At 42.3% G+C, this 26,811-nt stretch overlaps 1 long non-coding RNA gene across 1 annotated transcript in view; it reads right to left on the minus strand.

Moving 5' to 3' along the window:
* Positions 1–26,811, minus strand: part of LOC117871060 — a 50,211-nt gene that overhangs the window by 8,270 nt on the left and 15,130 nt on the right. The window contains exon 2 of the long non-coding RNA XR_004644139.1: positions 8,679–8,802. This is a non-coding gene — a long non-coding RNA (uncharacterized LOC117871060). The remainder of the gene's footprint in view (positions 1–8,678; positions 8,803–26,811) is intronic.

Raw genomic sequence — 26,811 nt, forward strand, 5'->3', positions numbered from 1 at the left:
GAGTGCACTATTCCTTTAAGGGACAGACTGAAGCCTACAACCAAAACAGTTTGTAATCAAGGAGGTTCTCGCCCTGCCCTAGGGCTGGTCTATTTAAACAGGAAAAGAAATATAGGTAGGGAGAGAGAGAAGTTTAGAAGCCAGGCAGGATGGAATCTCTCTCAGACTCCAGGAGATTAGCCTGACTGGGCCAAGAGACTTTTGTTTTGTTGATTAAAACTTTGGGAGCTCTGACAGGGGCCCTAAGGTAAGGTCATTACAAACTCTTATGCATCTTCCCTGAGACCTTGGTAAACAGGACATTATTTGTTTCATTAATTTATTTTGGCTTCCTCTTTCTTGGATTTTTTACAATGCCTTCAGATTTTGGGGAGCAAAATAAACATGTTCAGCTGTCTACATTACTGCAGCAGATCTAGCCCAACTTTGTCATGGGCACATGGGATTGATTTTTGTAAGCCACAACCCTGTCTTCTTTTTGGACCTTGTTTACTGTAGAGTCAATGACCTTTAAAAAGATAAGACTGTAAGAGTCATCTCCTCCCATGCTTCGCTGTATTGTGTCAGTGTTGCAGGAGGATGGGTGCTGATAGAATGGAGAGCAATAATCCCCATCTCAAAGGTGTGCTAATATTGGGTCGTATTCTCTGGTTGCAGGATGAGTTACTCCCACTGAAGTCAATGGAAGGTACTCATATACTGTGCTGGGAGAGCCGAGCCCTTTGAGTTCGGATGCTAGGTTCTATTGTGCAAAACCTACATGATAGGAAAATGGATGGGGAATATAACACAGAGGGAAATTTTCTGAACATATTATGCAAATATAGGAATGTGGAAGAATGAGTCCCTACTTTTGGTATTGGTGTTTACTGGTCTAAAGAGCAGTGGTATGTGGATCCTAGAAGCATGTTTAAAACTATATGAAATTGCATGTTTTGTTAAAAGTTAAAATGGCAGGTACAGATCCGGACTAGACCGTTGTGGGGTGTGTAGGGAGGCTGTTCGCTGAGCCCATCTTAAAGAATAATAGCACCATTCTAGGAAAGATGAGAGGGAGGAACAAATGAGAATATGGGGTGACAAATGGGCCATTCAGAGTGACTGCAGGACCTTTTTTCTTCATTGGGTGAGTGGCTCGACTGTTGGAGAAGCCCAATCCAAAGTCTTGTCTCAGGGCAAATCCAGACGTGGAAGAGTCTGTGTGGAAAGAAGAGCCTTGCTCAGTGGAGATAACTGTGACTGAAGAACCAAAAGTTATTGTGACAGGTTCAGTCTGAGTGCACTAGAGCTCTGTTCAGCTTCTCCAGGAAGTGTTTTTGTGCCTGAATAACCCTCCCTTCCATTCAGAGTGGAACACAAACTGTCGACGTGTAATGGGGAAGCTGCACTTTCCTGCATATTATCAAAGATGCCTTAAATAGCTCCCCTAAACCGCACAGAAGGTAATGGAGAAAGGGAGACTCAAAGAGAGCGAGAAGTTAGCTTTGAGTACCTCACCTCTACCCTGATTCCTAAGATCCACTACCTCCCTTCATGTTATTGTGGGGATTCTTGATCCAAATATCCATTACTTCACCTCCATCCTTTCTCCAAAGAACCACGACAATAGCACCATTGGGCATTTTTGTCTGAATAGGAGGTCTGGGAGAGCAATACTGAAATAGCAAGGAACTGCAGTAACTGAAGGGAACATACCTACTAAACAAAGCCCACTAACCAAACACCCTAGGCCAGAGTCCAGTATCATTTATATTAGTTTTTGCACTATTGTAATTCTGTTGACTTCAATAGATTCTTCTCAAATTTGAACTGTTGCAAGAGAGATCAGAATTGGGCTCACATTCATTGATGAATCAACTGGGGTTTTTAGGCCTATGAGGCTATGTGCTAACGACCAGTGAAGTCTGGCTTGCATCCATACCTACATTTTTCTCACCTTTTCTCCAGAGATGCTGGTAACAGAACTAAACACTATCACCAAGGGACCAAAGCATGCCCTTAGAAGTACCATTAATGTACCAGAATTGTGGTAATCCCACTGTGCAGGGATTCCCAGCTACCCATGTGCTACAGGACACTAGTACACTGCAGGAGGATGGTGCAGGGCCAGTGTATGTGCAGCAATACAAAAGTCTTGGCCTGACCTCCATCTCTGGGTGAGGATTGCAGCTACTATGAAAGCTATGTGTTGCCACAATGATGTTCCTCACACTGAAAGAAGGAATCCATCCCTATGATCCCTGCTCAGTGCTCATTAATGGCCTTATTCAAAGCCCAATGAAGTCAGTGGAAAGAATCCCATGGACTTCAAAGGGCTTTGGGTCAGGAATTTGTTTTGCACTTGGGTGCAGTACTGGACCTGTATATAGTACCAGTGTGACTTTAAGGAAGACCCACTCATTCTTAAAAGATAAAAACAACCAAACCAATATTTTTAACTCGATACATTTTATGATTAAAATTATTGTGGGCTAGGGAAGATGGGGCTGCGGTTGCTGAGAGGTACAAAGGTCTGAAGACAATTTTCAGAGAAAGACTACTTTTTCCACCTACAGTTCATAACAGATTAGATAGCTCTAACAGGGTATTTGTAAGCTTTTAGACTGTTTTGAGTGAGGGAACGTAAGGATTAGTCTCTGCGTGAGTGGAAACTGTATAAACATTTAATTACAGTAAAAATATACACAATAAACGAGTCTATTTTATTTTATTTTATTTTATTTTTTGTTCAGCCAAATATACTAGAGAGCCCTAAAGGGAAAATATATTTTAGTACTTTACAGTTACAACTGCAATTTATGTTTGTCTACTGTCTTTCATATACGAAGTAGCATATCGTAAAACACTTTACAGTCTGTTTATCAATACAATAAACCAAGAATATTGCTCAATTTACTTTATTAGAAGTTGCTGAGAGATACACAAATAAAACAAGCTCGGTTTGCTGGTATTTTTGTTGACCAAGGAAACATTGGGAGAAATAAGTAGAGTTTAGTTTTCTAAGGAAGGATTTGGGGTTGGGAGTCAGAAAGAAGAAAGGACTAAACTGGAGATGGGACTCAGAACCCAAGATGCAGCACAGTGGTTGAATTTCAAAGTGCACAGAAGAATCTCAAGGAAGCACACACTTCCAAATAAAACCATGATAATGCTGTTTGTTCTACCCATCTTACTGTAAGATAGTGAATGTATGTGGCAAAAACTGAAAATGAATTGTTTTTCTTCTCAACATTTGCTGGGGTTGGGTTCATTAAACATTTTTTGTGAGACTGCAGCAATTTTGAGGGGAAACATTTTTACTCAAAACCAGGGGTGTGCAAAGCTTCAACCTGGAGTATCCATGTAAAAATGACTGCTGCAAACAGAAGTAAACAGAAACTAATTTAGTGGAATGCAGAGGGATCTGCCTGTCTCTGTACGTATTTATAAAATACCAGTCACTGCAGCACTGAAGACAACCAGTAAGATATCTAAGGGTTTGTCTACACTGCCTCACAGGATTACATTTATGCGAACTAGGTGTGATGGGTTCGGTCACAGAGACTGTCACTTTATGAGCTGGGATACCACTGAGAACAACTCTCCTGCCAGAACAGGTAATACAGGGTAAATTCATAAATTGTCCACCCTCTATAACACTGATAGAGAGATATGCACAGCTGTTTGCTCCCCCAGGTATTAATCACTTACTCTGGGTTTATTAATAAACAACAGTGATTTTATTAACTATAAAAAGTAGGATGTAAGTGATTTCAAGTAATAATAGACAGAACAAAGTAAGTCACCAAGCAACCTATAGCAAAAACACGCAAATCTAAGTCTAATACATTAAGAAACTGATTACAGGTAATATCTCAAAAATTGCCATAAAATTTCAACAACCATATTCTACTTGACTAAGGGAGGTTCCAGCGATGCAAAGCTATATATGCAAAGGAAAGAGAGATGAAGAATTTAGCAAAAATGTGGACTTCAAGGCCATAGATCATCTAACTGTGTGATGATAAATACCGAAGTTTAATTATGAAGATGAGTGAATTTAGTTCTGTAGATCAGGAATCTTAGGATTCTAGGGCCAAGTTAGGATTGATTTTTTTTGTTTTAATTTCTTAAGACACTTTCATTAGATTTAGTGGTGATCAACTCAGTAACAATAGCTTTGTGCTATAACTTCCAGAAAAGATAATATCCCTGTAACATTGCAAGAGATGGAAGACTGGGCTGAGTTCTATTTGGGTTTGTTAGCCAATTAATTGAATTATTTGTGAGGAATTGTTATATCTGGAGCAGTTACTTCTAGAAGCAAAACTTTTGCTTTAATTCTTCCTTAGCCATTCCCTTCTTAAAAGACTGTCCTACATGAGTGTAACTCCATTGACTCCTGAATTACACCAACATACATGATTTCATGCCCAGTGCATGTAAGTGTGTGAGCAAAACTGAACTTCTGCTGGTAACTCCAATATCGGAGTAGTGCCTAATTCCTGTCCTGCTGATTTCTGATTTCTCAGAGCTGAACCTCTTAAAACAAACTTGCATTTTCAATGTGTGATGGAAAATTGCATTTGTCAATGCATGATGGAAAATTGAAGGTTGTGGCATTCTTCTCTGGAATAAAAATTCAAAAAGAGTGTTCCATGCACTGAATAGAGATCTAATGGCTTTGTCAGAGGGATGACGTATGTTCTATTTGGTATCCAAAATGATGTTCTGGTTAAGTCAGGAGTTCGGTGTTCAATTCCCAATGCACCCACTTTCCACTTACTTTGCATAGGTGTAAAAGTCTGGGAGGTTTCTTGATTCAAACAAAGGCTCACAAAATGTAAGTTAGAGAGGTCAATATACTGGTTTTAGTGTTTCTGGATTTGGGGGGAAAGAACAAGTTTGAGTACCAGAAATTGATTTCACCCATGGAGTAGCCTACTCTAGGACCGTCCAGAATGAAAGGAAAATGGTGGTGCAACAAATCAAGCACTGGACCAAGAATTAAATTAATAATAAAAAGACATTCCAAGAAAACCGTTACAAAAGAAGGCCAACATCAATCGAACATAAAAGACTGATTAAAGAAAAAAGAGTTTAATATACCATCAAAGAAGAACAATTCTTCCATTAAAGAAAATACCATCAAAGAAAGAAATGAGAGATTAACACAGAGACAGAATGACACCCTAGTAGCAAGGTGGGGGAAATCTACAACAAAAGGTAAAGGCTGAAGTACGCTGGGGTTTCATTCAGATATGTCTCTGTGTGTGGCACTTGGAAGTAACAATATTTTGCTTTGAAATTTGCATAAAAATAAAATCTTAATCACAATAGAAGAAGAATGAAAGGCACACAAGAAGGAAAAGGAACATCGAACAGAGAAAGAAAAAGGGCAACATCAATGGCAAATGAAGGAGGGGAAAAGATACCAGAAACAGAGAGAGTGGAACATTTAATGAAGACATAACACAACAAAGAGAATGCTAATGAGCAAACTGCAGAAGTGTAGCATACTCTCTGGAAAAACACCAGAACAAAGAAAAGGAAAGGACACAATGCAAAACAAAGGGGAAAGGAGGATGGGGAGGAAAAGAATACATCACCAGAAACTTAAGAGTGATGAAAACAACATATTTAAAAACTGTGTGAGATGGTTTTCTGAAGAAAATTTAAACAATCTCTACTGTACATCTGACAGATATATCTGTTTGGATTTACACATCCTTTTCAGATGTGATTTAAATGGTATGGTAATAACAATATAATGTATTTAAATCAATAAAAATGCTCATCTGATGCATTGTCCATGCATTTAGAAACCTCAACGATTTAACAGACCTCCCCAGGAAGAAAATAATTTAGAAGACCTTCCAACCTCAGAAACAAATCACTCCCACTCACCTACTTCTATCATTCCCATGCTGGCTCCACAAGAGAGACTGGGTAAACATTTGTAACCCTTCTGCCAGGTAGAGCCAGCAGCAACCAGGGCCGGGTTCAATATCTAGAGGTTCTCTTTCAACAATACAACACAGAATCGGCTTAAGCCCTCACCCAGTAACCTAGGAAAATTACACACCACTCCTGGGCACCTCTGAGAGGCCATACTTTCCTACTCGCAAGCGTAGAGTCTGAGTGTAGAAAAGACATTTTTAATGAAAGGAGGGAAGTCACCTGACATTAATTAGGGGAAATGCCACAAGCAGGATTCATAATCATAAAACTGTGAGCAGGACAGTGAGTGGGACTGTGTCTTCTGCCTCATCTTCTTGAGTTCTACAACCAAAAGTTCCTTTTCTGTGCCCCTCTCTGCTCCCTCACCATATCCCACTCATAGTGGTTGTCCTTGGCTTGCTTTCTCCTCCATCTGAGCACTTGCTCTGGCTGGCTGCCCTGCCAGCTGCTCGTTCCGCTTGCCACCTCGCCAGCCTCTTGTTTGCTGGTCGACTGTCAGTCACCTTCTACTGCCACCTGCCTCTCTGCTGTGACTTTACACATCAGTCTCTTAGTGATTTTCAGCTCTTTGCAGGCGGGGCAGAAACACTACCCCACCCCAAGTGATTTCAGCTCTCATTTGAGCACTTTAACATAACTAAAAGGTTCATAATTAAACCAATTTAGCTCTATCTTTGAACAGTGGGGAGGAAGAGGTTAAACCAGATCAGGGACCCTTAGGGAGAGTCCACACCTCCTGGTTTGGACACCTGTCCCCACCCCTCTGATTCTCACAAGGGTCTGGCATTCGAGCCCCTGGCTTAGCAAGTTCCCTGAAGTGAGGGTGACCCCCTCAATTGGGAAAAGCCCAGCACAGTTCTGCTCCCTTTTAGTCATACAATGAAGATAACAACATTGATAACATTTCACTACACCTGCATTCAATACTAAAGTGATTTGTAACCCAACACCAGCCAAAGCTGATCACTTGGAGCTACACAACTCCTGTCTGCTAGATGCCTATGGAGAGTAGATGTGTTCATGTAAATACAGTTTGCTCCTGAAGTCTCTCCCCTTCCCAAACTAGCTGTTAGGGGAGAGTTCATTCATACCCTGCTTACACATGTAATCCTTGCTGAGTGTACTGAAGGATAAAAGATTGCCACTAGCTTCCTTCTGATCAAACCAAAGAGCTGTTAGCTGAAGCACCTCAGTGGATCCCAAGAATGGTGTTATCACATGGGAGAGGTGGTTTTAAGGTAGTCTAGATGAAATCTATTTAAATTGGGCTCAGTAGGTCAAACTCAACACCTTAAAGGTGAAAGGGGGAAAATAAGTTTATACCCTTTGTATGTATTTTTTATGATATATATAAAGAAGCCCTGAATTTGTTATTGTTTTTGTTATTTAAAATATATTTTGCTTGTCATTAAACTTCACCTGGAAATTAGATAGTAGCCAGTACACATCAGAGTAATGTGCTTCCTCTGAGAAATACCTCTGAGGAAACATTTTGTTCTGTCTTCAGTTTCTGAATCACATAAAGGTGTAGCCCCAGCTAAAGCACTTTATAACAATCCAATCTGGAGGTGACAAAAATGTGAAGGGCTGTGGTGAGGACAGCAATCTAAGAGATGCAAATTTCCATCAAGAAATTTAAAACTGCTAAGATAGGTTTTTTTACAAAACACATCATTAACCCCTGGAACTCATTGCCACATGATATCAGAGAGATGAAGAAAGTAGGATCCAAAAAAGTAGGCCTGTATATGGATAATAAAAACAACCAGCTACATTAGCTAGGGTAGGGTATACCCTCATTCTCCCATAGATAAGACTGCCTGGGTTAATAAACAAACTCTCCCTTAATGGCAGGTTATTCCATAACTGTCTACTAGTTCACCTTCCTCTGAAACAACTGGCACTGGCCACTGTCAGAGGCAGGTATACTGAATTACATGAGCCACTTGTCTAATCTAGTCTGTCAATACCTATATGACTCTTCAAGAAGTACACACGATAAGCAGCACTCTTGGCTGCCACTGTTTACCTGGACATCCAAAACATGCCGTATGTTATCAGCCTGAGTGACATTAACAGGCATTAACCATTGCCACAAATAGATACACACACAATGGGGGTGTAGATATAAATTTAAAGCCTCTGGACTCAGTAGGCAAGAATGACAGTTCCCTACTGAAAACTTTGTAATTAGACAATTATGGAGAACACAAGGAATTGACTTGCGTTCATGGAAAAATAGTCACCTATATTACAATTGGAAAATATATTCAGAGATCATCTAGTACATCTATATTTTGCAAAGTTTCTGACATTTTTTTTTTACCAGAATGATCTGAGCAGTTATTCCTCGGGGTGAGTTGCAGCAGTATGATAAAGCTATTGTTACAAACTCCCACTCCTTCCTACAAGTGTAAGCACAAAATTTCATTTTCTTTGTTTACCTTTATCAGCTTTCTTTCTTAATTCACTCAGTTGCATGGTCCCTCAGAATAGTCTTTAGCTGGTTTTCAAAAATAAGCCTCATCAAAAGTGAATATTTACAAATCTAGTAGATATATTCATTTTCTTTTAAAAAGTTAAGCATGAGGAGAAAAACATTCTTAAAGTTAAAGAAATTAGAGTAATGGAATCAGGCTTGGCTAGAATTGAAAATATTATGTGGAGACACAGCAGAAGACAAACAGACAATAGGATGCCAAAGAATATAATGCAAATACAACCAAGGTCAGTCTGACCTGGAGGCTGACCACTGACCAGCTCATGGGACATCATATGACCAAGCTGGGTGTAATGGAGGACCAAGCCATGGACAGGAATGAACGGCAATGCTGTAGGGCTCCCTGTGTCTGCAGAGATGTTCTGCGATGAAAAGAAGAAACAAATAATATTGTCCGTTTACTGAAGAAGGGGACTCCTGTGAACTGTTGTCTCCGTATTTGTAAAGCCCTCTGAAATTCTTTGAAAAGTATTAGTTTGAAGCATTTTATTATTCATCCCTCCTACTGTCGCCTTCAGAGTAAGTTTGGGTGAGACCCACAAAGGTATTTAGTCTCCTAACTTCCATTGAAATTAGATGCCTAAATATCTTTGACTCTTTATCTATTTTATTTTCTATTTACCTGGTAAACTCAAGCTTCACTGACAGCTCCCCTTGTGTCCATTTGTCTGGAATTGTGGAGTTGTCCTGGCAGAAAAGAATTCTAAGTTGCACTAGCTGTCAAGAAATTAAAAGGTGTTGTAACCTAGAAGCCCACTGAGCTGCTGAATGTTTAGAGACAGAGAGCTGTGTGGAGGCTAGGATCAAAGCTGGAGGCCATGTCTGCGATAATGAGAGGAAGGAGCAAAAGACTGAACTTCATTGGAACTGCCAGTTCCTGCTAGGGCTGCCCACTTTCATTCAGTCTGACTTCCCATCATGAGAGGTCTCAGAGCTCCTTCTTGAGCTACTGGGGCTCTTTTATTTGCTCTGACCCCTCACCATTAGAACTACTAGGGCTCTTTTGTGAACTGCTGAGTCTCCGTTGTGGCGTCACTCCAATCGTGGCTCCAGCAGAGCTTTTCTCATTAAATGCCTTTTTGTTTCCATAAAAGAGCCTGAGAGAGGAGAGTTATTTCATATTTTACTTCTTCAAATTATGTGAGTTTCAAAATTATGTTTTTAAGAGCACTGCAAGCTTTAACTTGTGATCCCCTAGCTTTGCGAGCGGTCACTAAGAGAATTCAAAAGAAAAACAAATGGAAAACACATCTGCTTTTCTCTAGACGTCTGTACCAAAAGAAAGAGCACTAGCTTAAGCCAGGCTATGGCTAGTATGGAAAAACAGTGCTGAGTCTCCTAGGGCGCCTGCTTTAACAGCCACTCTGTTTCCCTTTCAATGCAGACCAACCTCAGACATTAAGTTCTTTATACAGCCCCACCAACCCTGACCCAAAGGCCTCACCTACCAAGGAGAAAAGAAAATTCAGTCTTCATGCCATTCAATCTTTAGTCTCGTGCTCAGACTACTAATGCTGACATGGGTATCTGTTCCCTCAGAACAGGACTGAAACCAATGATTCACTTCACATAATCCACGAAACAGCATCAACTTTTTGTCATATTTAAACTGGTCACTTGGAAATGATCCCATGACCATTTCTCTATGACATCCAAGTCCTATGCCCATTTTAAACCTATACATCTGCTTCAGGCTGAAATTCTTTGGTAATTAATAGGCAAGGTTTTCTCTTATTACAGCAGCACCAGTTAAAGGTGAATGTGGGCACAAAGAAAGCCAAGTTAATCTTATAGGCTGGTTAAAGTGGTAGACATTTTAAAAGAATGGTAAACTGGAATCTAGGGAGGGATGTGTTTGCTGCAGTTCTGTTAGCAAAATTCCTCTGATGAAGATGCCAGTATACCACCATCCAAGCACAGCCTACTTTGGCATGACATTCCCCCTCTCAGAGCAGCATTTTCCCTTTAGGGAAGGCGTCAATTCTGAGAGCGATAATAATAATGAGGGTATTTCTATCTGATTCAAACACAAAGAGACGTCTGTATGTTTTTGTACTGAATGTGCGATGGGTCAATGACAAGAGGTGAAAGCTAAGTGGGAGCTGTGTAGAGACCACCCCAGTGCCAGCCTCACTCAGGATCTTTTAAGAGCTATCTGATCAGGGCAGGTTTCAGCTGTTCTCGCTTCAGAGGAGAGAGCGATATGGAAACCACTGAGCCACTAAGGGTAGGTCTATACTTACCTCCAGGTCCGGTGGTAAGCAATCGATCTTCTGGGATCAATCCCGGAAGTGCTCGACGTCGACGCCGGTACTCCTGCTCTGCAAGAGGAGTACACGGAGTCGACGGGGGAGCCTGCCTGCCACGTCTGGATCCGCGATAAGTTTTAACTAAGGTACTTTGACTTCAGCTACGAAGTTGCGTATCTTAGTTCGAAGTGGGGGGTCAGTGTGGACCAGGCCTTAGTCCCCATGGGTTTAAGGGTTTCCAGTGATTGGCTCCAACCTCTTCAGGCTAGTTTTAACAATGATGCTTAAAGTGGGCTCTTGTGACCTGAAGAGTCATCAGGTGTAAAGCAAGGGGAAAGATTTAATTACAGAGAACAGAGAATCTTTGTTCTAAAGCCTTTAACACTATCACTTTCTGTGCAGCTGCTTTACACATAATAACAGCTTAGTTTTCACTACCAATATATTTTTGAAGGCAATATCCTCCTGTCACCACATACATGGGGCTGGTTTCATTCATTTAAAGTAATAATTTCTCAGTCAGTCTTAGGAGCTCCGTCCTATGTCATTCCGTATAATAGTCTCTAATATATTTCCCCCCTTTTATTAGTGAGATCACCTCAGTCAGTAACTGCCCATGGAACAGAATTGCAAATGATGCAAGCAGAAGGAAATGGGTTCTGTTCTCTCTGTCAGTATGATGTGGTTTGTGATTCTGCACAATTGATTATGCTGACCTGCAGTGACTAGACAAAATACTTAGTGATAACACTGAGTATTTTAGGGGAATATGGGAGAGATATAAAGAAGTGAGTGGGTAATTTTATTTCCTTCGAAGATGAGAAGACCTACAGTCAGGAGTGCTGGAACAATGTATATAGTGGGGGTGCTGAGAGCCATTGAACCAAACTGTAAACCCTGTATATGATGGGAACCACTTCAAGCCAGGAGGTGCAGCAGCACTTCCATCATCCCTAGTTCCAGCACCTATGCCTACAATTACTCATCTTTATGCATATAGTTTACAACAAGGGACCAGGTTGCTCAGAGCACCGGCGATGGGCTATGGAGCATTTTGTTTCTAGATCACTGGGCTGAATTTGTCTCAGTTTCACAGTCACCAGAAATTGATCCTGTTGGCATATTGGCCTGTTTGAAGAGAGTTTGTGGTTGAACACCACGTCTACACTAGAAACATTTGCTGGGATAGTCCTGTCCGATACTGGGGTGATTCTCTGTCATTTCTATACTGGCAAAAGACCTAGTGTACAGACAGTTAGACTGGCAAAAAAGTGGTTTTGTTGGTATAGCTTATTTCATTTGGGGAACCAGTGTAAGCTATACCAGCAAAAACTTTTGCTAATATAAGCTGCATCTAAAATAGGAGGGTTTGCTAATGTGACAATCTGGCCATTTGCTAAACTAGGTCTGAGTCCAGTTTCCAGAGGGATTTGTTTACACTAGAAAAATAAGTCTCACAACTGGCACTGACTGACTCCCTGGTTGACAGTAGCTGAAATCCTGGCACCCTCAGTCAGTGGCAGTTTGCCATTGTCTTCAGCTCAGGCTGGTATTTCACCCAACGTTTGCAGAAAGATCAAGGGCTCAAATGATGAAGACTGAACTACCTTCTCACCCCTCTTGGTTTTCCCTTCAGATCAGGGATGAGGTACATTGGTGACACAGCATGTCTGTGCGTGGCACTATCTATGTTGTGTCTCTGTGTGATTAAACAAAGGTCTTGGGAGCTGTCAATGGTCCATTTGTCAGGATAACTAAATTCGCTTTGAAGCAAGTCAGACACAAATTCTACATGCCAAGAGTAGAACTCAGAATGCAGTGTTAAGATATTTGCTTGAGTGGGAGTGAAGGGCAGAATTTTCAGTCACAGGTGTGGTTGTCTTGTGATGTTTTAATTTAATTTGAATCCCTAACATGCCTAACGATTACTCATAATCTATATATGCTACTACCAGGCTCAAAGTTTCCTCACTTAGTAAGAAGATAAACAAAGATGTTTGCTTTTTATCCTTTCTTTTAATGTTTTAATGTAATTGTTACTTTTAGTCCCAACGTAACTCCAAAGCTTCTCTTCACTTACAGCAAACTTATTGCTGGGAATAGACCCATTGCAAGGGACCCACCATGCATCCACTACAGAAGTTTGAACAAAGCAGGCTAATAAATATACAATCCTTTCGCACTCCATCAATGAGAAAAAATGATCCCCCAAAGAAGCAGAAGGTTAATTCTATTTGAAATTCCCCTAGCTAAGAATTTGATCTCAGTAGATAAGAAGACTGAATCACCAGAGCAGATGGATTGATACTTAAACCCCAGAACACTGGGATTATAATATCACTGATTTAAAAAAAAAAGAAGAAACCCTCCCTTCTAGTTTTGAATAATTTTCTGTCAACAGAAACGTATAACAAGGTATAACATGCGGCTGTGGGAACTCATGTGTGAATCTGAAGTATTAAAATTAAAAATAACTTGAGAACAGGACTCTTAAACTTAGCTTCTCCTCCATGTCCCAGAAGAAAATGTCTAAACAGCCACAGAGCAGATGTCCGAAGTTGCATGTATCTTGTGAATTCCAAACCTAAGCAGTTCAATAGCAGCAGGATTTATCCACCTCTGGAAATAGATGATCAGTACATTTTGGCTACATTTTTTCCTGAGATTATAGATTTTAAAAAATTGTCTGGTGTTTGACAAGGTGTTCTGCATTCTTCCTGATAACAGCTTCAGGCAAATGCATCTGTCACATGGACTGAGACACATTTTTTGGTTTTGTCTTAAGTGAAATATGATGCCAATATGGTGGCAAAGTGTCAAGTCCTCTGATACTCTTTCTTTCAAATCCTGTTAGTTTGGAACAGGTGCCTTGAGTTTCAGCAGGTGATTTGAATGAGAAATATGTAGGTCAGATGGTGCTTGCAATCATGGTGGCTTTATGACAAAAGCCAATAATTAAATTGCCCAGACACAAGCAAAATAATTACAAAAACATTCAAGAACCAGACCCCAAAATGCTTTGCAGACCAGGCATGTACCGTAGGTTCAGTATGTGTCCGTATATATATTAATTTATATAGTGCCAGCATCTTGAATGATCCTGAAGCACTTTGTAAACTATACACTCATAAGACAACTGGCTGGTGCCCAGCACATTGTATAAAAGAGGAGTCTGACCAGGCTACTGGGACAAATCCCTACACTTTGGGGGGAAAAAAACCAAAAACGGAATGGGATATTTATGTTCCAATGTTCAGCCAAGGTGAAATATTAGTAGTTGGGTGGCAAATCAGGCTGCCAGGTGTTTGACTGTAAACAATTGTGCCTGCAATTAATTTAAACAAATGCTGACAAAAACTGTGCTCACCACAAAGGAAGTGAGGCATTTGATAGTTGACTCTTAACATACACACACATCGTACAGGATCTCAAATTTAAAAAAGATTATTCACGCCTATACATACACGCACCAGTAAACTTTATGAAAATTAGTTGTGCCTATATAACAAGGATGAAAGGCTGAATCTCATAATGGTGGGATTTGACACCTGAATTCCAAAGAATCTAGGTATTTCTAAAGCTGATGCTTAGAACATTAAGTCATCTGATTCCTATGTTTAGATAGAGATCTCTATATTTCAGTATCTATGTAGATCTTTCTACCTACACAGATACACATACACACACTCACTTGCTCTCAGACCCAGAATTAAAAACTATTCCATAACTCTAAAAGTTTCCACACACACAAAATCACCCCCGGTCAAAGTGCAACCATGGAAAATTCCAGACAGCAAAGATTTTTTTTTTCTTCAGAAAATGATCAGCATTTGAAAATGCAGGGTGATAATGAATGTTCTGATGTAAGCTTTGCTATAGCAGACAGCTATGATAGAGTTAATTTCAGTCACTACTGAAATGTAGCATCCCCAGCGTAAACAAACAGACCTATCCCAATACCTGAGTAACAAACACTAAAATTCCTAGATTTAAAATTCTGGCATTTTAAAATGAAAGAGGGGTTATTCACACCAAACGTCTGAAATGTGCAGCCTTAACCGAGAATTCTGCTGGGGTCAGGGGTTCAGGCCCCTCTACAGCAGAGGAGATAGGGAAGCCAGCTGCTATAGGAGCAGTGATTAAAATGAATTGAACCAGGAGGGGGAGCTGCCACCACAGCAGCACCACCCACAGAGCTTTCACGAGATGAGCTGTGTTTCTTCTCCCCTCTGCTCCCTTATTTTAACCCCTGGTCTTGAATGAGTCCACTGAAAATATCCTTCACAATAGAACTTCTCTAGTTGCTGTCAGTAGATAGGGTGAATGAAGGTGTACGAGGCCCACTGACAATGTGGTCAGACTGTTCCTATTGGACTCAGGTTGCCAAGATCTGAACACTCACAATTGGGGTCAGATTTTCCAAAGATTCCTGCTTATATGTAGACATCTAAATAAGTGGCCAGATTTTTTCTTCTACGAGCACATTGGTTGCTGAGCTATTTTGAAAATCTGGCCACAAATGTCGCAGTGGTTGGTCCTGGACACTCCTGAAAATCTGGCCACTTAGCTCAGAGGAAAATGTGGCCCGGATTGGGGGTGGTGATGAGGAGCCCTTTTGAAAATTCACCCAATGTGTTCCAGTGGGGGTTGGTGCATGGTGGTCTCCTGGCACTGAAGGGAGTGCAGGAACAGGGAGGGTGCCCTGAAAAGCAGATGAGATCAACAGTGAAAATGTGGGCATCCTGGGAAAGGTGAGTGGAGGGAAATAAGCAGCAGGTTGTGTTTTTGGATGCTGAATTTTGAATGGAATGCTGAGTTCAGTTCTGGGCACTACATTACCAGAAAGATAAGCAAATTAGTGGGAATTTGGTGAAAAGCAACAAATATAATCAGTCAGCTGAAGGGCCTGGCTTACGAGGAAAGATTAAAAGGGCTAAATATGTACAGCTTGGCTAAACGGTGACTAAGAAGAGTCTACACTCTCTGAGCATTTGTAAACATGAAGGAATGAACAGAATTATTTAGTGTGATACACCCAAGTATGATGGAGATGAAGTTTTAAAAGAGGAACATTTACCCAAATATTAGGTAAAAGCTTTCTGAAGATGAGCTGTGAAATAGTCTCCCAGGGGAACTTGTAGATGTGCCATTGCTTAGGAGTTTTAAAAGCAGTTTAGAACAAAATTTTGGAAAGTGTTCTGTAGGCGCCAATTCTGCACTGGCCTCCAGAGGGAGGGATTGGATGATCTAATAAGTCTTATTATCCATAGCTTATGATATGATTGACCAAGTTGGAATTTAACATAATAGGCTTTTTATAGCTAAGCTCTTGCTCCAAAGCTTGTTGAAGTAAAAGGCCCTTGAACACAGTAATATTTCTGTTTGGGATATCAGATTGCTAGATTTTATAACAAACCCTGGAACAATGTAGAGGCACTATTCCTGGCTCTGCCACCGACCTGCTGTGACCTTGGGCAAGTTATTTCACCTCTCGTTGCCTGTTTAAATTGTGAACTCAGACCCTTTGTCTTGTCTGTATAAATTGTAAGTTCTTTGGGACAGGGACTATCTTTCTGTGTGTACAGATACTGCCTAATACAATGAGGTTCCATTTGAGATTGAGGACCCTTAGGGTCTGTAGTAAAAATAGTAATAGGAATGGACCATTTGACAACACACAGATGGCATAGGAAGGTTGCCGAGGGATACAATGCAGATCACTGCAAGTAGCAGGATTGAAGGCCATTTTTAGAGGTTTGTCCATGCCTCTTTCCCTTTATTGGCTTCTTTATCCTTCCATCTAGTGGCATTCATTAACTCCAGTGAACTCCCAGTGCCATGCTATAGCCAAAAGGGCCAATGTGATCCTTGGATGTGTAAACACGAATCTCAAGGAAGAGTAGAGAGGTTATTTTTCCTCTCTGTCTGGCTCTGGTACATCTGCTACTGGAATACTGTGTTCAGTCTGGTATTCACAATTTAAGAAGGGTGTTGATACATTGGAGAAGGTTCAGAGAAAAGCCAGGAGAATGATTGAAGGATTAGAAAACATGCCTTATAGTCAGAGACTCAAGGAGCTCAATCTGTTTAGTTTAACAAAGAGAAGGTGAAAGGGTGAATTTATTACAGGCTAAAAGTACCTATAAAGGGAATAAATATTTAATAATGGGCTCTTCAGTCTAGAAGAGAAAGGTGTAACATAATCCAATGGCTGGAAGCTGAAGCTAGACAAATTCAGACTAGAAATAAGGTGTACATTTTTAACAGTGAGGATAATTAACCATTGGAAGAATTTACCAGGGGTTGTGGTGGATTCTCCATTACTGATCATTTTTAAATCAAGATTGGATGTTTTTCTAAAAGCTATGCTCTAGGAATTGTTTTTGGGGAGTTCTATGGCCTGTGTTATACAGAGGGTGGTCTAGATGATCACAGTGGTCTCTTCTGGCCTTGGAACCTATGAATGACATCACATGGGGAATAGACAGGGGTGGCATGATCACAGGTCTGGGGTTAAGAATGTGTAAATTCTAGTAATGGCTCTGGTGCTGGCTCTTTGTTTTCTTAGGCAAATCCGACAGAACCTTGTAATAAAATCAGGCTGCCTCGTCTGTAAAACGATGATAATATATCTCCCCTGTATCCCAGCACCATTGGGAGGCAAAGTGATTTGAAGTTGAACAGGCCTATATTAAGTATCAAGTAGGGGTGAGCCCTAGCTACAGAATCCATATTCATATTTGGATCCAGATCTCAAGGCCTCTCAAGTCTAGAGCTGTTTTGGATCTGGGATTTTGGCCCATTAGAGAAATGGTGAAATTTGGATCCAGATTCCAGTCGCTTTCCCACCAAAGTTTGTGGGATTTAGGATCCAGGGTTTGGGTTTTGGCCCATCTTTAAATATTATTAGTATTAGCTACTATAGATTGCAAGTAGTAAGCAGTCAAGTCAGTCTTTGTTCTTGTTAAATTCAACCATGGTGGTTTTGGCAACTTTGAAAAATCTAAAAAGACTTTACATTGCACCAGCAAAGTCATATGAGAATACAGTGCAAAATTCCAGACTGAGAACCATAAAGCCTTTATCTAGCTTTATTCATTCCCTACTCTTTTTTGCTTTCTCTCCTCATATACTCTTGGTGTATATTAAATGCTGTGGAATGGATTCATTGTGTCCTATGTAACTCAATAATAAGGAGAAATTATCTTTGTCCTTTTCTAAAAGGACTTGTTAAAGGATTCACGACTCCTTTGATTAAATTAAACAGCAGGGAAACTTGAGTCGCTTGGCTAGTGCCTCACCTGTAGGCATAATTACAGTTAATAAAGATTTACTCAGGAAGGTTTCTAGTGCCTGGATTGTGTTCCATCTGCCAAATGAGTTTATTAATCTCCTCATAAGAATGTAGGAAAGAAGAGAACAATAAAAGAAAATACGCATTAAGGATCTTCTTCCTTCCCTTACATTTCTTCCTATTCCACTTTTGTGTAGAGTAACTCACTGTGCTCTAGTTACTAATGGATAAATTGCAGATGCTTCATAGGTTTGGTGATGTTTCATAAAGTCTAGGTGCCTACGGAAAATGTTGAGTTCCCCTTTGTCACCCTGTTCTTTCATATCCCTCATCCTTATCTGGCCTGCAGAGATAAGGTCCCTTTCCTAAACCTTCCCTTTCCCTGACAGATTCTCTCTGATTCCCTCTCACTGATACCATTTTTCATGTAATTCATCAGTCTGTGGCTTTAGCAGGCCTGATCCTGGCCCCCTTGTGCTGCCAGCCAGAAAGCTGCTCCAAGCAGGGAGAATCCATGTCTGACAGAGAACTTGTGTAGCTCTATTCCACTCCCTCCTACCCTGCTTGGCATAAGAGGCATGTTAGGGGTGGAATGGGTATGGTCAGAACATGGTAATGCTTCAGTTATGCCTTCTGAGTAGCTGATGTAATTTGGAGCAGCCCCAATGCTGCTCCAAACGATGCTGAGAGTGGAGAAGGGAGAAAACTGTCCACAGGATCAGGGATCTGTAAATGTTTCCTTGCAGTCCTCCTTCCCACAGCAACACCTTGTACTTACTAGGCACATCTTGAGGATTCAGCAAATGGAACCAGCTGCTGTTTTCAAATCTCACAAACCCTGTGTGTGCCTATATTGGAGGTGCCCAAGGATAGATTGTTCCCACTGAACCTAGGGAACCTCTTCAGCTTGCATAATTTGAAGATAAGAATCATCCTGGCAGGTTTTCTGTGCCAGATGGCTTAAAACAAAGATTGAGGGAGCATTTTAGAGTTTGGAGCGAGGAAAATGGGATATTCAATGGAATTGATCCAAATAGAAACGTCTGTCCAGATTCAGTTTAGTTTGGTCCAAAAACTGGATTAAGGCTTGCTCTTATTCTTTGCTGGAACAAGCGATTCTTTAGCTGTGAATGTATCTGCAGTGAGGTACTTGAATTCTGAAACCTGATTGTCACCTTCATCTTCAATCCTTTTGCAAGGAAAATAGGTGAGATCCTTGCTTCTTTTCTTTGGAGGGCTTTCTTTGTTTTGTTTGAGTTTCTGATTAACAATTCTCATTGAGATGTTCATATACATACATTAGCAGGGTCAATTGCAACTAGATCTAAATGCAGTTCCTGCAGCCGCTTAAGTTTAAGATGCAGCTAAAATACCAAGCTTCCCTGCCCCGCAAAAACAAAAATAAGATGTCACTAGTCAAATATAAAATTTGGTGTCCTACATGAAATGAGTTTGGTGGTCTCAGCCTATTTCCCACATTTTGCATCACTAAGGCCTGGTCTACACTATGAGTTTAATTCAAATTTAGCAGTGTTAAATCGAATTAACCCGGCACCCGTCCACACAACAAAGCCATTTCTTTCTAAATAAAGGGCTCTTAAAATCGATTTCTGTACTCCTCCCTGACGAGCGGAGTAGCGCCAAAATCGATATTGTCATTTTGAATTAGAGTTAGTGTGGCCGCAATTCGATGGTATTGGCCTCCAGGAGCTATCCCACAGTGCACCACTGTGACCTTTCTGGACAGCAATCTGAACTCAGATGCCCTGGGCAGGTAAACACGAAAAGCCCCGCGAACATTTGAATTTCATTTCCTGTTTGCTCAGAACAGGAGAGCACAGGTGACCACAAAGAGCTCATCAGCACAGGTAACCATGCAGGCCGATAATCGAAAAAGAGCACCAGCATGGACCATACGGGAGGTACTGGATCTGATCACTATATGGGGAGAGGATTCAGTGCTAGCAGAACTTCGTTCGAAAAGACGAAATGCCAAAACTTTTGAAAAAATCTCCAAGGGCATGATGGAGAGAGGCCACAATAGGGACTCAGAGCAGTGCCGCGTGAAAGTCAAGGAGCTCAGGCAAGCCTATCAGAAAACAAAGGAGGCAAACAGTTGCTCCGGGTCAGAGCCGCAGACATGCTGCTTCTACGCTGAGCTGCATGCAATTTTAGGGGGGGCCGCCACCACTACTCCACTTTTGACCGTGGATTCTGAAGCGGGGGTAATCTCATCAGCCACACCTGAGGATTCTGTGGACGGGGAAGAGGAGGAGGAGGAGGAGCTTGCAGAGAGCACACAGCACTCTGTTCTCCCCAACAGCCAGGATCTTTTTCTCAGCCTGACTGAAGTACCCTCCCAAGCCTCCCAAGCAAGTACCCAAGATCATGACCCCATGGAAGGGACCTCAGGTGAGTTTACCTTTTAAAATATAAGACATGGTTTAAAAGCAAGCATTTTTTAATGATTAATTTGCCCTGAGGACTTGGGATGCATTCGCAGCCAGTACAGCTACTGGAAAAGTCTGTTAACTTGTCTGGGGATGGAGCAGAAATCCTCCAGGGACATCTCCATGAAGCTCTCCTGGAGGTACTCCAAAAGCCTTTGCAGAAGGTTACTGGGCAGTGCAGCCTTATTCCGTCCTCCATGGTAGGATACTTGACCATGCCATGAAGTAATCTGGTATCATTGCATGACAAAGGCTGGCAGCGTATGGTCCCAGTGTTTGCTGGCATTCAAGCAACATCTGTTCTTTATCTCGCTGTGTAATCCTCAGGAGAGTGATATCGCTCATGGTAACCTGTTTGAAATATGGGAATTTCATTAAGGGGACAGAGGTGGCCCTTCCTACTGGGCTGTTTGTCTGTGGCTGAAAAGAAATCCTTCCCTGTAGTAAGCCGGGCGGGGGGGCGGGGCAGGGAGGGGGATTGGCGCTGAGCTTTTCACGTGTGGCTAGCAGGGATCTTCCCTGATACCAGCCATGCGGTGGGCGGAGGGATAAAATCATCCCAGAGAATTGGATGGTGGGGGGTTAGTTTGTTTTCTGCTGCTGAAGGTTAACAGGAAAACTGCAGCACTCAACGAACTTTGCTTGGTATGTGGGAAAGGAGGGCACAGAAGCTGAAAGACAATGGCCTACCATGGTCGCATGCAAGCTGAATTCTGTTGCCCGGACCTGCATCTGTGATCTGTAGCAGCAAAGCCACAGGCACTCAATATCAAGAGGCAAAATGCGACCTTGTACAGAAATCACATGTGCTATGTAATGCGAATAGTGTTGTTCACCGTAAAAGAGTATAAACGTTGTTCTGTAAAATATATCTTTTTAAAAAATTCTCTCCTTTTTTCCCTCCCTCCAGCAGCTGCAAATTTTTCAAGCCTCCCTCCTCCGTCCCGAAGACTATCTCAGATAAGACGTCGGAAAAAGAGGACGTGAGACGAGATGTTCGTGGAAAGAATGGAATCCACCCGCAATGAAAGAGCTCATCTGATTGAGTGGAAGGACACGGTTTCAAAGTATAGGAAAGATGCCAGTGAATGTGAGGACAGGAGGGACCAACGTGAGGACATGAGGGACCAAAGTGAGGACAGACGGGACCAATATGAGGAGAGGAGAGACGCTCGAGATGAGAGGTGGCGGCAGGAAGATCAGAGGAGGCAGGATGCAATGCTGTTGCTGCTGCGTGAGCAAACAGACGTTCCGGCGTCTGGTGGAGCTTCAGGAATGGCAGCAGGATCACAGACTGCCGCTGCAGCCCCTGTATAACCACCCTCCCCCCCTCACCATGTTCCAGAGCCTCCTCACCCAGACGTGTAAGAACGCGGGGGGTGGGGGGGGAGGCTCCGTGCACCCTCCCATTCCACCCCAGTGGACAGCGCAAGCAAAAGGCTGTCATTATTTTAACCTTTTTTTAGTGGCCTTTTCCTTCCCTCTGATCCTCCTCCCAAACCCCACCCGGGTTACCTTCTCAGTTCTCTCCCTCTTTTTATAATCAATTAACAAAGCATACACAATAGTGACTTTATTTCCTTTGAAAGCAAGCTGTGATCGAAGGGGGAGGGTGGGTTGCCTACAGAGAATGAGTCAATAAAGGGAGCGGTTTTTCATCAAGGAGAAACAAACAGAACTTTCACACGGTAGCCTGGCCAGTCATGAAGCTGGTTTTCAAAGCTTCTCTGATGCGCCGCGCTCCCTGGTGTGCTCTTCTAATCGCCCTGGTGTCTGGCTGTGCGTAATCAGCAGCCAGGTGATTTGCCTCAGCCTCCCACCACACCATAAACGTCTCCCCCTTACTCTCACAGAGATTGTGGCGCACACAGCAAGCAGCAATAACAATGGGGATATTGGTTTGGTTGAGGTCTGAGCGAATCAGTAAAGTGCACCAGCGACCTTTTAAACGGCCAAATGCACATTCCACCACCATTCTGCACTTGCTCAGCCTGTAGTTGGACAGCTCCTGACTCCTGTCCAGGCTGCCTGTGTATGGCTTCATGAGCCATGGCATTAAGGGGTAGGCTGGGTCCCCAAGGATAACTATAGGCATTTCAACATCCCCAATCGTTATTTTCTGGTCCAGGAAGTAAGTCCCTTGCTGCAGCCGTTTAAACATAGTAGTGTTCCTGAAGACGCGAGCGTCATGAACCCTTCCCGGCCAGCCCACGTTGATGTTGGTGAAACGTCCCCTGTGATCCACCAGTGCTTGCAGCACCATTGAAAAGTAACCCTTGCGGTTTATGTAGTGGGTACCCTGGTGCTCCTGTGCCAAGATAGGTATATGGGTTCCAGCTTTCGCCCCACCACAGTTAGGGAATCCCATTGCAGCAAAGCCATCCACTATGGCCTGCACATTTCCCAGAGTCACTACCTTTCGTAGCAGCAGCTCAATGATTGCTTTGGCTACTTGCATGACAGCAGCCCCCACAGTAGATTTGCCCACTCCAAATTGATTCCTGACTGACCAGTAGCTGTCTGGCGTTGCAAGCTTCCACAGGGCTATTGCCACTCGCTTCTCAACTGTGAGGGCTGCTCTCATCCTGGTATTCTGGCGCTTCAGGGCAGGGGACAGCAAGTCACAAAGTTCCATGAAAGTGCCCTCACGCATGTGAAAGTTTCGCAGCCACTGGGAATCGTCCCACACCTGCAACACTATGTGGTCCCACCAGTCTGTGCTTGTTTTCCGGGCCCAGAATCGGCGTTCCACGGATAGAACCTGCCCCACCAACAACATGATCTCCAAAGCGCCGGGACCTGCAGTTTGAGAGAAGTCTGTGTCCAAGTCCATGTCCTCATCACTCTCGTCGCCGCGCTGCCGTCGCTGCCTCCTCCTTGCCTCGTTTTTCTGGTCCTGGTACAGCATAAACTGCACGATAATGCGCAAGGTGTTTACAATGTTCATGACTGCTGTCTTGAACTGAGCGGGTTCCATGCTTGCCGTGGTATGGCTTCTGCTGTGTTCACCCAGGAAAAAAGGCGTGAAACGGTTGTCTGCCGTTGCTTTCATGGAGGGAGGGGTGAGGCTGTACCCAGAACAACCTGTGACAATGTTTTTTGCTGCATCAGGCACTGGGATCTCAACCCAGAATTCCAGTGGGCGGGGGAGACTGCGGGAACTATGGGATAGCTATGGGATAACTACCCGCAGTGCAACGCTCCAGAAATCAACGCTAGCCCCGGTACATGGATGCACACCACCGAATTAATGTGCTTAGTGTGGCCGTATACATTCGACTTTATACAATCTATTTTCAAAATTCAAATTCTGTAAATTCGGATTAATCCCGTAGTGTAGACATACCCTAAGATACATTTTTACAGCTGATTATTCTGAACACCTTTGATAGTTGTCTCAGCTGAGCAGCAGATGACTGAATGAACCAGAGACTGTCAGACCCTCATTCCTAATAGCGGCCCCTCTGGGTCTGGTTTGAGGGACAATAATGGAGCAGAATGAGGAGACTTGTTCTGTACCCATGCTGTATCTAATCTGAGGATAAACAAAGAGCTTCAGACTCCAGGGCTGCCAATCCAGCACCTTTCACCATCGTTAAATAAACACACATCCACAAAAATATGTCTTTTGATGGAATCCAAGGAAAGGCTGTCGTAGCAGCTCATATTTCTCCATCCTATCTAAGATCCTGGCTAACCCTTCTCTGAGTCACAGGCTGATATCTGCGCTAATTAATCTACCCATTCTCTGCGGACTCAAGCCCCCGGGTTTGCATAAGTCAAAAGTACTTTTTGAAAGCATCGTTCTATTTACATCCCATGAATATATCTCCCCAGCTCCCAAACTCAAATGCAGCACTAACTTACCATGGCTATTTGAACAAACTGGATGGAGTGCACTACAAGAGCACCTGTTAATACCAGCTTTTACTCATGCGTAATATAGAATAACAGTTCTCTAGCTCCCTCTGTGAGGTTCTGTTTCTGATTTTCTGAAAGCCTGGGAAGGTTTATAGCATATATTCTAGGTGATTATTTGTTTCTAGTTATTTTAGCATACCCAGGGTAGTACAATTCAAGTTAAAGGAACTCACTGGTTTTTTCCAATTAGGAAAGAGTTAATAAAATAGTACTCCAAAAAAATCACAAAATATTGACGTATACAATCTGCAGCTGTCACGTAGCACAGCACAGATGAACAGTTTGCTTGACAAGTCCTTTTGATAGCCAGTCACGTGCTTTAACCAATAGACCATGCTTCCTCATATGGCATGTACATCCCACCCATGATTGCAAAATGTTTCTGTTTTCTCAGAGACTGGTTTTTTGAGATACTTGGAATTAGTTAGGTGTGGCTAGGTCTGGGGGAAGGGAGCAGGCATAAACTTCCTGAGCCATCTGTCAGAAAGAATCTCCTAATGTTATCTGGTTGTGTAGAGGTATGTCTGTAATTTTGAGTAAGATGTAGGCCTTATCAAATGGAAGTCTTGCTTAAAAGAATGTATTTCTATAGTGAATTTAGCACTTTTATTTACCCACTGAACAGGTACAGCATATGCAATGCTAATGTGAGCTTCCTCATGCTGCCTACCTAACATACTTCATCCCTGAAGGTTTGCTCTTCGTTATAAGCCAGATTTCAAACCTCTACCCCCAACATCTCCCTCTTCTGGAGATTTTTTACATGCCTCAGGGTGGAATTCTTCTGGGAAGTTTGGTAAAAATCAGGGGGGAGAATTTAAAAGTTGTTATGGCTTATTGAAAATGTAGGTGTAGGTCATGCTTTGGCTAATGCTGTTTTGGTGCATGATGTCTCTAACATAAGCTTGGCCTCAAAACTCTACTTTTAAACTTTTAAAATTTTAAGGGAAAGGGTACAAAGATACTAGCTATTCCAAGGATATAATGAACAACATGTACAATGTGAGAAATGTAGGGGGCTGGAATCTTAAAAGGGGCATGGACTAGTAGGAGAATTGGTAGGGGGAGCATGTGACCAGAGGTGATGTGACCTCGAGGTACAGGATTGGGGCACAGAGTATTGTGTCATGGAGCCATTTTTCCTAGCTTCAGAATAGAGTATGGAGGGAGGATTGAGGAATAGACACATGGGGAGAAGCAGGAAGGAGAGGGGATAGGAAGGAGCGGGAGACCCTAGTAGCATAGAAGGGAGACTAGAATTGAGGCAAAGGAGAGAGAGGACATGGAAAGCAAGAGCAGGGAACTGGGGGAGAAATACATAATGTGTGTGCAGGGCATCTGAGGAGACATAGCAGGGGACATGGAAGAGTTAGAGTGTTTAACATTTTCTATAAGGACAAAAGCTTCCCACCTCCCCTTCCATTCCTTGTCACTGCCCATTGCCCATTATTCACTTAGATCCCTGTGGTGCAGCTCCATGCACTGCACACACTACACCTCTGTGGAAAATGACACTTAAAATACATGGCCATGTTCCGCCACAGCCCAGAAGACCCAGCAGAGAACAGCAGCCAAGGTGATTGATCTTGAATTTTACCATTGACATCAGTGGATGAAGGATCGAGCTGTTAATGAGCATTTTGTGAAAATGCCAGGAATGTCAAGGAAATGCACCCAGGAAATCATATATTTCTCTAGCTCAGAAATCATGGATATTTGCAAATAATTCAAGCTTTTGCAACTGGAACCTGACAAAGCAGAAAGTGGCAGCTCTCATCAAAGGGCTCTCACTTCCACCTGCCCTTTTGTCCTGCACTGCCATTTTTCACATTCAATCCCCTTGCCCAGGCAAATACCACTGCTGCATTGCAACCTTTGCCCAGCTAATGGAGCTCAGTTGTCCTGTTCAATGTCTGTTCTGCTGCACTAGCCAGCCCCTATGATTAATAAAAGGGTCTTTTTTTTTCTTTATACTACACTGTTTAATGTTGAATTACACTTATGAAAATTCTGCTGCAGACAATGTGAAGCATTCATACAAACCGAGTAAATTTGATTTGAATTAATGTTATTACAAAAGATCGACAGAAATTAGGAATGCCAGAAAACTTAGTGTGTGACAGTGGAATGTTCAATTAATACAGCACCTAGGGAAAGGTTGGGGGGGAGAAAAACATAAGGGCTCAGTTGATTACTAGGTGGCACAAAATATAGGAACATATTATAAACAGAATCAATGGAATAAGCAGAGGGTAAGGGAAAGATTTGGAAACATGCAGCCCTTCCAAACTGAGATTTGACTCCTGTGTCATCATTATTTCTATTAAAGTAGCACCTAGAGACCCCAACCAGCATCAGGGCCACATTGTACTCTATGAACACATAGTAAGAGACAGGCTGTGCCCTGAAGAGGTTACAATCTAAATAGATAAAGGGTACATGGGAAACTGAGGTACA

Source organism: Trachemys scripta, chromosome 1, assembly GCF_013100865.1.
Source record: "Trachemys scripta elegans isolate TJP31775 chromosome 1, CAS_Tse_1.0, whole genome shotgun sequence".
In the NCBI taxonomy this organism is placed as follows: Eukaryota; Metazoa; Chordata; order Testudines; family Emydidae; genus Trachemys; species Trachemys scripta.